This window comes from Hippocampus guttulatus, chromosome 4 (genome assembly GCF_054856545.1).
Source record: "Hippocampus guttulatus isolate MCC_2025c chromosome 4, RoL_Hgut_1.0, whole genome shotgun sequence".
In the NCBI taxonomy this organism is placed as follows: domain Eukaryota; kingdom Metazoa; phylum Chordata; class Actinopteri; order Syngnathiformes; family Syngnathidae; genus Hippocampus; species Hippocampus guttulatus.
In genome coordinates, this window is record NC_141264.1 from 23,887,447 (window position 1) to 23,900,359 (window position 12,913).

General features: G+C 44.5%; 1 protein-coding gene across 1 annotated transcript in view; it reads right to left on the reverse strand.

The window, feature by feature from the left end:
- The window catches only part of plxnb2b (plexin b2b), a 178,955-nt gene that overhangs the window by 112,360 nt on the left and 53,682 nt on the right, over nucleotides 1-12,913 (reverse strand). Inside the window, exon 3 of the mRNA XM_086108318.1 lies at nucleotides 277-387. The gene's annotated coding sequence lies outside the window, so the exon portion shown is untranslated. The remainder of the gene's footprint in view (nucleotides 1-276; nucleotides 388-12,913) is intronic.

The window sequence follows — 12,913 nt, forward strand, 5'->3', positions numbered from 1 at the left end:
GATGGTTCTGCGAGAGGCAGAAGATTAGAGGGACGCTTGCTCCCCTCCCACCCTGTTGCTCTTTGGGCTAAGCGCTATTTCGCAGAGGAGACACCGAAGAGGTACATCTTGCAAAATATCCGATCAGTCAAGGTGCTTATTCTGCATGCTACTATCAAACGCTAGCAGAACACAAGGTGGAAGAACATAAAGATCCTTTGAAATGACTTCAAAGAATGCTTTTAGATGGATGGAAATGGCGACAACCAACGCGCATGCTACATACGGTTAGCTTACCCCAGATGTTGTGCCTCCGTTCTGAATGAAACAGTATCGAACTCCACAGACGCCACTTCGCTGCAACGCTCCGTATTCTCTCTGCGTTTGGTTTACCCTCTCGATAAAAATCTGAAATGACACAGGTAAAAACTTGATTATGTTAGCTTATTCAATTACAGTGACATGGACACTCTGGGCTCAGGAGCATACTCCACAGTCTCCACTTGCTGCAGTGACCCGTTTTCTTGCTCCCCTCAGTGTCCTCTTGAACATAATCCGAAATGTCAAAAATACAAACACACAGTCTACTGTTAGTTAAGCCTGTTGTTGAGCCCACACACTTTGGATTCTCCAATATTATACTCCCCAGTCTCCACATTGCTGCAGCAGCCGTTTTTGTCTGTGCGCCCCTCAGTCGATTCTTGAATAAAATCCAGAATGACAAAAACAAACACACATGCTAACGTTAGCGTACCCTAGGCTGTGGCTTAGCTCTCGACACTGCAATATTGTACTACGCAGAAAATCAGTTTTCTCAATGCCCTTAGTCTCCTCTCAAATATATCCCAAAAGCACAAATAATTGCAGAGGCTGGACTTATTTCAGCCTGTTGCTGTTCCGGAATACAACAGAATAAAACTCCACAGTCTCTACCTTGCTGCAGCAGCTATTTTTCTCTCTCCCCTTCAATCTTCTATCAAACATTAAATTGCAGGACAAAAATACTGTAAACCTTATTTGGTGACTCAGCATTTAGCAGGAATAAGCTGCCAACAGAACAGAACATTACCTTGAAGTGTAAATTCTCAAAACTATGCTCCCCCAACAATACCTATGATTAAGGTCTTTTAGAGCATTCTTTCTAAAATCATGTTCTTGCACTCTATGTAGTTTTACTCATTTTAGGAAATAAAAAATATTTTTCTATTTTATTCTACTTTAAAATGTCTCAAATTATTGCTTTTTTTTTTAATCTCATGAATTCATTTACCTTTAAATGTTGCCCTCACATGTTTTGTAACTCTGTGAAGCACATTGAGTTACCTTGGATATAAAATTGCATTATTACACTGTATTATACATCGTTTTGGATCATTGAACATAAAATGTTCAATGATCCAAAACGATCAAACAATCACAATTCTTTAGGCAATGAGTTGGGGTACAGCAAGCCACGTTTTAACAAACAAGCCCCCGGGTCTAAGATTGGACACAGATGAGCTATAAAAAAAAAAAGACTGTGCTGTGTTTGGAGCGATTTTAGCCTGTTTTGCTGTTTCACACATGGCTTGCTATGACATCCCCTCGACAGGCCGGGTCAAACAAAGTGCAGACGAGCTTAACAGTAAAGGCGCTGCAAAGGAGGCACGCTCAAACAAATTCAGACGAATGGATTTCACTCTCAAGTACAAATTTGGTGTCCGCCCAGAGATGCTGCACAGCCGGGCACTCCTTAATTTGTGTCCGACAGTTTCAAACTCCACTTGATGGAAAGCCGTGTACCCAGTGAGATTCCCTTTGTTCAAATGGGGTATGAGGCTTCCCATTTTGTGTACTTGTCTGACCTTTAGCGGTAAGAAAACCGAGCCAAGAGAGAGAGAGAGAGACAGAGTGCGTGTTTAGCACTTGACACGGCGCACGCAGATTGCAGCGTTGGCGCAGGGCTGGCGCGGCGTACACAGACTGTCCGCTGACCTGGACGCTCGCCGACCCACCTGACCTTGCTACTTTCTGTCGATGAGTAGTTCATCACCGCCGAGCCCGGTCCCCGACTAAAAATACATTCTTTGCCCGGGACGAGCGTTGAGAGTACATTAGTGGAGAATGGTAAGGGGGGGAAAGAAGCAGGAGGGGGGGGGGGGGGGGGGGGGGGAATTGCAATGAATTGGGAAATGACAACGGACGAAAGATACGGGGACAGGATTGGCAGCCGTCTATGAAAAAGACAGCTGGCAGGGTCATCCTTCACAAACCTGGCGGCGGCGCAATCGGCGCGATGGAAGCAACCCTCCGGAGGGCTGGAGAGAAGGAAGTGAAATTGGGGGGAGGGTGTGTGTGTGTGTGGGGGGGGGGTGTTGGTAGATAACATAGCTAGTCTCAAGACTCCCATGCTAATTAATAAGTTCCACAGACAAGCACCCCCACACCAACCGTCAGCCTTCTTGCAGCCTGGCCCCTGCACCGACACACGGGGCTTAGAGTGCCGACTGGCCTTGGTTTGAGAAGAAGATAAGAAAAGATAAGAAAACCTTTAATAGTCTCACAATGGAGAATGTAGCTTTCCCAAATAAAAGTACAAATAGTACTGCTGGAAACTGTGAAAAGCACACCGCCTCAGACGCAACAGTCGGAACGAGACGCGCTAATAAAACAACAACAGTGGAGTAGTAGGAGGCTCTCCTGTATTTACTCCTGAGCGGCTCGCCAAAGTAGCGAATTCTGAGTTTCGTCAAAGGTTGCAAACAAGTTTTCTTGTCACAAGTTTGTACATGTTGAAAATTTCCTTCCAATCCATTGTTTCGCAAACAGTGGCTAGTGTTAGCAAAACAACCGTTAGCATTTGTGAACCTTCGTGAGCCGCGTCACTTCATTTCTTTTTTTTTTTTTATTCGCAAATGCTTAGAGACCACTTGACCACGGGTCCAAGATATGTCGACCCATTCAGCATTCAGAAGCGACAGCCCCTCAATGAGGTGTCAGCCTCCATTCTTCACCTCGATCATCATGCCAGGCAAGAAAAAAAAAAACAAGGCACAAGGAGGAAAGGGCGCTTTTGAGAAGGTCGTGAACGTTCATGCCGAGTTCCCCGGCGGACGAAGAAAACCCCGTTCAGTTTCGGAAGCCGAATTCCATCTTTGACGCCGGACGATAAACTGAATGCTGGGGAAGGTGTGCGTAATTTTTTATTAGGTTGGGTCCAGAGATTTACCTGCTACTCTAGGAGTCGGCAAACGGTCCCAAAGGTTCCCCAACATCGATTTCCATCAACCAAATTAATGGCATTTACATTCGTTTGTCATGATTCGGTTTAGGGACCAACAGGTGGCACTGTAGGGCTCCCCCGGCAGCTGCACACCTGTTGGTCATAACTAATTAGGGCTTTAAAAGGACTCCCAGCCCGAACACTCAGTGTCGGGTCATTGTTGCTTTTGCTACTGTCATGTGTGTTGCTGTTTGCTTTTAGTTTCTGTCATGTTTAGTTCATTGTTATGTTTTAGCTTTAGTTATGGTTTTTTGTTTGATACTTTGGACTTTGTGTGTTTGGGATTTAGTTTTCTTTGTTTTAATACAATTCTTCAAATACACCCTGCTCCTCCCTCCTGCCTGCTTTTTGGGGTCCACCACCACCTCGCAACGTGACATCGTTTATATGACGAAGGCTGATTACAGATACGCGTGTGATAATGGAACAAATTAAACTTGTACCTGGTTTTGGCAACACCGTGAAAAAGAGGACGGACGGGATGAGGGCAATATCAGGGATGAAAGGTGATCGGAGGCCTGATGACCTTGTCTGAAGGTGAGTCTGCTGACTGCTTGGTCACTCTGGCGCAAAGACGAAAGGGGGAGATGAAGATGAATGGGAAGGAGCTCGGGGGCGGTGCTGATCACCAGCCGGCCATTCCACTCCGACGATCGCCTCAGCCAGAGCGCAAGAGACAAGGGAGAGGGGCCCAATGAGGCAGGACGCGTCTAGTCATAACAATGCTAACGCAGGCCTTGGTGATGTTCCATTAGTGCCAGAATGTCATCAATCAGAAGCAGCCAGGAGCCGAAACGCAACAACAGGGGACAAGACGACCAAACCAATCGCAACCTTTGGCCAAAAGGAAGAATTTCTATTTTAGGTTTTGTCCAATTTCCATGTATTTCTTTAACAATAAAAATCCAAGACATTAAATGTCAATAAAACACCAATATCCAAAGGGGAAAAAATAATTAAATAAAAAAAAAAAAGATCGTCGTGATGTGGTAGAGTTGAAGTCATTTTTCCAACAGTGTTGTGCGTCACATGCGCTTCTGGTTCACTTTTTAGTGACTTCCTCTGGCACCGTTGCCACGGCGCCTTTGCCGTGCTACATCAGGCCTGGCGTCTACACCACAGCGTTTCACCGTCTTTATATGCAGACACACTTTTTTTTTTTTTTTAATGGATTGTGTGGAAATGTCAAACTTTGAAAATAAGATAGATCAGCAAACACTTATGCTTGCTTAGGTTATGCCATTCACTCTGTGTGGGCGTGGCTAAGACAGTATATGAATAGAGAATCATTTTGGACAACATTAGCATCTGTGTGGCTGATAATGCTCCAGGAGCCGTGTGTCGATCTTTTTGCGGGTATTTTCTGGGATTAAGAACATCGCAACTGAGACGATAGTCTTCTGGTAGTTATTGTTAGTAGAGCGGACATTCAAGAAAAAGGATCCAGCAGGAGTTGTTACAAAGATGCTCGACCTACCAGCAACCAATTTAGCAGGATTCCTGCGTGAAAAAGTCGAGCACTTTGAAACTGTTTTGGAGCACCAGGAATCCTGCGTCCGTGGCATTGATGTTTGCCAGCCAAACTTGGCACTGATGGGCTCTGGGGATAGACGGCGTCTGTTTTGAACAAGCCTGAAATTGGCTATTTCACATTCTGCGAGTCTGTTGAGGCGACATCAAAAAAGCCTGACACGTGTTCTTCAACGGAACTAGTAGAAAAGCGAGGAGTTTTGAAGCACTTAAAAACAAAGGTGGACACTGAACTCCCGTTATCATTTGGGATATGATACAGAATCACCTGTGATAGGTGAAAATTTCAACATAGAGACCATATAAAACTTTTTTTTTTTTACAGCTCGCTTTCAACACATTTAAACTTGAGTAGACACTTCTTAAATCTATGTAACTATGTAATGATGCATTTTATGATTTATAAAACATTTATGTCTGAATTTTGGGGGGGCTTGGAACGGATCAGGGCATTTACATGGAAAACACGTCTCTACTTACAAAATTGTCTCGTAAAGAAATTTCTTCCAGAACCGATTAATTTCGCAAGTAGAGAGGCACCAGCGTATATGTCTGTGAGTATTGTCATATTGGCGTTTGTGTTAAAAATCTTGCCGCTGATGCTGATGCTAATTGTTAGCTCAATTCAGTTGTTCCCCGTGATGCGTTAGCATCAAGATAGTAGACTTTACGGTAAAGCTCAAAGTAGGAAAATCAAGTGTTTTTCATATCAATTCATGGTTCATTTGCCTTTCTTTTTAGTGTAAGTCTAACAAAATATTTATGCGTGATCAATCTGATCATGTTTATTGTAAAACAGATGAATGTACTGCTTGTGTTCGTTAAAAACAAATACACCGGAAGAGGACTTTGAAAAGAATAAATCGCACATTTATCACAACCGTAACCACAACACTGGAAAACAAAAAAAAAACATTTTATTTTTCAAAATCTTTCAGCCCTCGTTTCAAATTCATTGGGACTGCAGCCGCCAGCCTTTGGCATCCCCCTAAAAGCCGGCATTAACACGAGTCAGATTGTCCGGCTTTTAGCGGACAAGGCTGGAATTTAGTCATTAGGATTTCTTCATTGTCAACTGCGATGCTCTATTAGAGCGCGTGGCTTAGCATCTCCATTCGGAGCAAACGGCTTCATTAGCATTAGCGCATGTAATAACCTCGAGTGGGGATTTCCTAACCCAGATTTGAAAACTGCACCCAACACAAGCGTGGCAGCAACGCGTCAGACAAAAGTTGAGCATGTATATTTATGAACTACTCGAAGGAATACTTATTTGTATTCCGGTGGACGTATACGGCGCAGATCTGCGATTTGCACCGGCTGCCTTCGAGAGAACTCTCAGCAAGATCTGGGGAGCGAGCGCCGATTCAACCTTACACGCCAGCGCGCTTCCACCCTGTGATCCAATTAATTTCACATCCGTATGTAACACGTCTCCGCGCTCTGCAGCGCCACAGGAGAGGAAACGGAAGTTTGGATGTGGGCGGGGGGGGTGAGGACAGACGGGACAATTTACAAAAAGAGGAAGCGGGCTAATGGGTCACCGAGGTTGTTGTTCGCCTCCCCGCCCGGTTAATTTCCAATTGTTTCCAGTAAAATTCACTGGGAATTGAGTTCAATTTAATTTCAAAGAACACGAGCAGGCATTACTGTCCCATAGCTGCTGCAAGAGCTCAAATATTTTTCGACCGAAAAGTGATGCTTGCAAACGTCTTATTTTGAGTCAACATAACAGATAATCAGTCTGCTTTTGTGAAGGATTACAGAATTCAGAATAATTACTTTTGAAAGGCAGAAATTGAAGGATTTGGACAATTTAAGTTCCCCAATGGCTCGAAACAAGGACGTGATTATGAAAACAGTTATCGATTCACTTGATCCATTTTTGTTTCACTTCACGCAAGGGGTAGCACACATAAAGCTCCCACCTAGCTAAAATTTAGGCTCACAACAAAGGGAGGGGAAAAAAAACTATTATTAGTGGTACCTCGACTTGCGCAATTAATTGGCTCTGGAAGAAATGTCTTTACTAGAAAATCTTGTAAGTAGAGACACGTTTTCCATGTAAATGCCCTAATTTGTTCCACGCCCCCCCCCCCCAAAATTAAGACATAAATGTTTCCTAAAGCATAAAAATACATCAAACTATTTAACAAATACATGTTCCAATTAGATGATTGCACAATAAATGCAAGTTGTGCATAGTGTAAAAAAAACAAAGAATAAAAAATAAAAATGATGGTCATTTAACTTTTAACTGCATCTTCATCGTTTTTTGCCCTCTTTAGTTCATGTTTTCTCTCAGAAGTTTATACCTGGCGTTTTGTCAAGAACTATCCAAGGACGTTTGCTTTTGTTGGCTATTAACAATCTTTTGAAAACGTCCAAGGCAAACATCAGCATAGTGAGCGATCGCCCGACTGGTGAACACTTTTTCTGGGTGATTCACATTCACGTTAAACGCCTCACGGCCCGAGTGGCGAATGACGAGGATGCTGCATAGACACGCATTGTAACGTCCCTCTTAGCCAATGGGATGCCAGGATGATACTCCGTAGTAGCCAATGGCAGAGCAGCTATAAGTATGTTGCGCTCAGGAACCTCGGAGCTGCAAGTAGCAGCCCATACAGTATTTTTATCTTTCATATCTTGAAATTTCCTTCATAACAAGAGGCAATATTTTCCTGTTGAGGCGTTTCGTAACTTGAAAAGTTCGTATGAAGAGACGTTCATAAGTAGAGTTACCACAACATTGTTTATTTCCATCCATCCATTTTCCGAACCGCTTGATCCTCACTAGGGTCGCGGGGGGTGCTGGAGCCTATCCCAGCCGTCTTCGGGCAGTAGGCGGAGGACACCCTGAATCAGTTGCCAGCCAATCGCAGGGCACACAGAGACGAACAACCATCCACGCCCACACTCACACCTAGGGACAATTTAGAGCGTCCAATCAGCCTGCCATGCATGTTTTTGGAATGTGGGAGGAAACCGGAGTACCCGGAGAAAACCCACGCAGGCCCGGGGAGAACATACAAACTCCACACAGGGAGGCCGGAGCTGGAATCGAACCCGGTACCTCTGCACTGTGAAGCCGACGTGCTAACCACTGGACTACCGGGCCGCCCACATTGTTTATTTATTTATTTTAATTGGCAAAGTGACCACTCGCAATTCAAAATAGCCGGGGGGCACTTGTAAATCGAAATACTAACGAACTTGAGATCCGGTTGTCCTCGTGATGCAATTTTTTTTTTCCGTAACTATATTCAAGCTCCCTCTTAAGGCCCAACGTTTACTATCAAAGCTTGTCCCCCCCCCCCCGCCCCCCCCACCTCAAAATCGTTTTCATTTCCCACTGAAAATTTTTATGGCTGCATGTGCCCCGCCCTTGCACGAGCGCTCCCGTCCGCTGTGCTAATCGACGCTCCTGGTGCACTGGAAGGGGGCGAGGCAGAGCATTAGCAATGGAAGAGGCGTGCCCGGGCCTGTCTGGGGAGATAGGACAGAATGACACACTCAGCTGGTGCTTGAAAGCGGACATTTCCTGTGGTGATGGGCCCGATACGGGGCTGACAAGCGCTTAGTCACACATTCCTGCGAGCAAAACAACGGGGGCCAGCTGGACCCCCCCTTCTTTTGATGGGCCAAAGAAGCAGCGTTGGAATTAGGGAGCCGCTGTTTATTTTGGCGGCGGTTGTTGCGAGCCTCGGGGCGAAAGCGTCGGCAATGCAGTTGAAAGGCCAGTCGGAAGCACAACAATGTAATATTGTAATATTATTTTCTATGCCGCTTATCCTGTTCAGACGACCCCAGTTGACTCTGGGCCAAAGGCAAACTCCAACACGGTCTGGGCGCCAGTCAACAGGCACATATTGAGACAGATAACCATTCACACATGGGAGAATGTTCTGAACTCTGAACCGCTTGTATCAACTTTCTCGAGTTGTCAGGTTGTACTTCTTCAGAAAGTGATGAGTTGAGTGAGTCATCAATGAATCGATTCTGATGCCATTTCCTTTGCCTTGAAGAGGTGCAACCAATTTCCATAAATATTAATGATATGTACAATTTGATTTACCACGATACAACTTTGTCTGATGAGAGTCTTGCTTAACGCTAACGCACAATGCCTCATGCCATAGATAGGCTAAGAGGACTAGCGACCAGCCACAGCATTCGAGCCCCTTTCGCAACATTTAGTTGAACGCAAACCTTTGTTATAAAACCTCCGAACAAATTGTGTTCTTGTATATTTTTATATTATTATGTACATTGGATGCAAATAAAATAATGTAGAGTTCTATGCTTTTTACTAAAAAACACTTTTGCTGTGGTTTTAATCGGAGTTGACACAGATTAAGGGCATTTGCAGTCATAGCAATGGGGAAAGATGATTTGAGATAGGAATGGGAATTTCTCCATTGTGAGACAAATAAAGGTTTTCTTATCTTTTCTAATCTTAATTTAAAATCAATTTGAATAGATCGTTGCTGGGGGTGCAATGGTGATATTCCAGTATAGATTATCCGGATTGCCGAATGTTCATTATTAATCAGAGCGACGTTTCATCACCAGCTTTTGTAATAAGTCTAATTGTCACCAAAGAGACTTGCTTCTTCCCCATTTCAATGAATGTAAATTAGCCACTTTGCTCATTTTCACTTCATTGACACCATGCAAGCTAATCTCCCCATTCAGCGCGTTTGCCGAGGATGTCAAAGCGTTGCCGCGCCTTTGAATGAGCCACTCTGCATAGACGTGAGCAACTACAAATGTTCTATTCAACTCTCTTTCCCCCGCCTCGAGAGTCTCGGTACTCCCCCTTATATGAAGTCACATTTCTTCGACGCGCGCGGTAGAATTGTTCGAAGGAGGCTTTGTTAAGTGTTGTCGTTATTTTCTGGTCGTAGACGTGGAAGGTCTTCTGATACCTTGCCAGGTGTTCAGGACGACTGGCAGTGTGCACAATAGAAATAAACAGAATGATTAGAGAAGAAGAGTCAAAAAGAAATAAATAAATATACAGCACACATGGGCACATTCACACCCGCACATAATGTGGGCCTGGTTTACTAAAATCCCAAATAGCAGGTGCGAAATTGCCCGTTTGTAGATTGTGCGCTTTGTTGTTGTTGGACGTGATTTACTCCGCGTTCACTCACTCTGGCACCAGGTTTAAAAATGGTGGGGCCCGCTATGTCTGAAAGCGGGTGTTGTACTTTCTGGAGCTCTAAAATTTGGGAGAGCACTGACAAGTGAAAAATGAAGTTTGAAATGATGGAATTGGAAGTGTTCGCGGAAAAAATCCAATAAGCATAACTGAGTTACATAACAAATTGATTGCTCTGAAAAACATAGAAGCCAGCAACCACATAAAAGCCTGCTTTGTTTGATTGAATGTGCCCCGTGTGTGTCGCTAATAGACACACAGTATGCGTCTATCATGTCCAACATTGGGTTTGAAACTTGGGACAAGCGCGTCCAGAAATCTGCTCTGGGAAAGGCGCGCACCAATTGTCGGTTCATTGAAATGGCACAGACAAAAGGAAATGCCGAGTTGAAAGGAGTTTTGTCATAGGTGACGTGGCATGACTCCTTCTTGTGACTGGCTCCAAGTCAGACCTTCAATCATTCAGAATCTCCAAAATTGCATTACTGAAAAAAAAATGTATTGCTGTGATTTTTGTTGTGATTTTTTTTTTGTACTCATTCTACATGCCAAAATGAACTGTGCGGTAAGTTACGGAAAAAAAAAATCCGTCTACAATATCCGTGACCATGGCTGGCCTATGAAGTTGCACAAAGTAAAATCGGGCGGGCCCGCTGATGTTAATCACCGTTTGGCCGCTCTTTCCTTGGGGTATTATCTAGTCAGTCTGAATGGTAATCTTTGAAAAAGGATGGAAGGCCGGGCTGCCTAAAAGTGGCACGTTACGCAAACAAATACCGGGCGGCAGCATCCGTAGCCGCCTGACCTCGCCTCTTATCAGATGCTGCGCCGGTGTTATGAAAGCCGAGCGCGTGCACCGGGCTGGGGCATGTCGATGCATGACTCTGTGTCTTCTGTGCAACGGGGAGAAAAAAAAAAAAAAAAAAACGGAAAATAGCAAATCACCACACGTCGCGAACAAAAGCACACATCTGGTTCTATTCAGGATGCCTGGAATTCTTTGCCTGCTTGGTTCAGATTACGAGCTGCGGCCCCCACGCTGTCTGTCTATGCAGGAGAGTAGATAAACTCTTGCTGCTCTGCACAATGCCTCGACTATTCTGCGAGCAAGAGTGGAGGCTGGCCCGGGGGGGGGAATGGAACAACCTATCCAACTTTCTTTATGTTCTTGAAAAAGCTGAGCATATTGAGGACATAGTCAGACAAGATCCAAAACTGACCGCAACATGCATGACACACCAATAGTTGGTGGTGTAACTCCGCCCCCCCCCGACTGGCAAATCATTCAAATGAGTGAGAGAAAATCAATACGCTCTTGCATGACTGAGTGATATTGTCCAATGCGACAGCACTTCATAAATCTGTCGGACTGCCACCACCAGATTGTCTTTCGCCGGGAACGTAGAAGTTTCCAATATAGATGAAAATTCGCCATCTTTAATTCCCAAGAAAATTCAACGTGGGTCTGTGCGAGCTGACTAAAATGCAGGAAAAGTATTCCGTATCAGTTGATGATTTTTTTTTTTGTTTTGTGCTATTCAAAATAAGGACGTGGAGAAAAAAAGGACTCAATTTAGATGAATTTTGTTTGAAGACAAACATTTAACCTTGAATATGAGGTCATCGCAACTTGGAAAATTTCAAGTGATCAGGATAAAGATGAAATAAAAAGATGTTTTTCAATGTTCTTGGGAAGGAAAAGTGCATCACAACGTACCGTATTTTCACAACTATAAGGCGCCATTAAAAGTCTAAAACTTTCTCCAAAATGGACAGGACGCCTTATGACGTCTTGTCTATGCGCTGAGTTCCAAAACCTGACTGACAGCCGACACGCTGTTTATATAGAGAAAAGGCGGAAGTGACTGTGGACAGGCATGCGGCAAAGAAGTCGGCCAATCAGTGAAGGGTGGGCGTGTATATATACACATATGGAGAGCGAGAGAGAGAGAAAAGGCAGATGTGAGTGAGGACAGGCATGCGGGGAAGAAGTCCGCCAATGGGTGAAGGGTGGGCGTGTAAGTGGACGCTAAAGGTACTCCCCAAGCAGGTACCAACACCTGTATAGAGTGTGGCTATGTGCATTGTTGCAAAACAACTTCGGTTTTGGTTTCTAAGAACCCCCGAAAATAAATTCTACAAAGAGACACGCCTACGAAGCTCAGTTCAAACTTCAAGCCATCGGTTATGCTTTTGGCATGCGTGCCCATCTCACAGGAGCGGTGAAAAACCAAGTCAAGCAAATGAACTCTGAGCTTGCCGTTATTCCCGGAGGCTTGACTAAAGAACTCCAACCGCTGGACATCGGCATCAACCGGGCGTTCAAAGTAAAGTTGCGAACGGCATGGGAACAATGAATGATCGATGGCAAACACAACTTTACAAAGAGTGAGAGGCAGCGCCGGGCGAGTTACGCCACAATTTGCGAATGGATTGTGGCTGCTTGGACGAACGTGTCTGCTTGCACTGTTGTTCGAGTTTTTGGCAAAGCCGGCATCATTTCTGTGGAGCCACATGGCAATGAGAGTGACTGACAACGAGAGGGAACACGGCGTTTTTGATGGATTACCGGTACTTGCACAATTGTTCAATTCTGATACAGAGGATGAGGACTTTGATGGATTTCTGGGTGATGATTGATCGAAAAACGTGAGTACATTGTACGATGGCTAAATAAAATACAACGGAACTCAGTTTTCCGTTGCCTTTTTAAAAACGTGTTTTTAGCTTGTATCTGTATGTCTTGGCATGCTACCGTATGCTTCAAGCTAACGTGTTTTTAGCGTGCGCGCATGCATGCCGTATGTTTAAGCTGGCGTATGTTTTACCACTTTAAAATTGCGCCCAATAATACAGTGTGTTTTGTCTGTGTAAAATACAGAAATAGCACCCATTAATGAGACTGCGCCCAACCATACGGTGCGTCGAATGGTCGTGAAAATACGGTAACTGATATCAGTCGAGCTCACGAG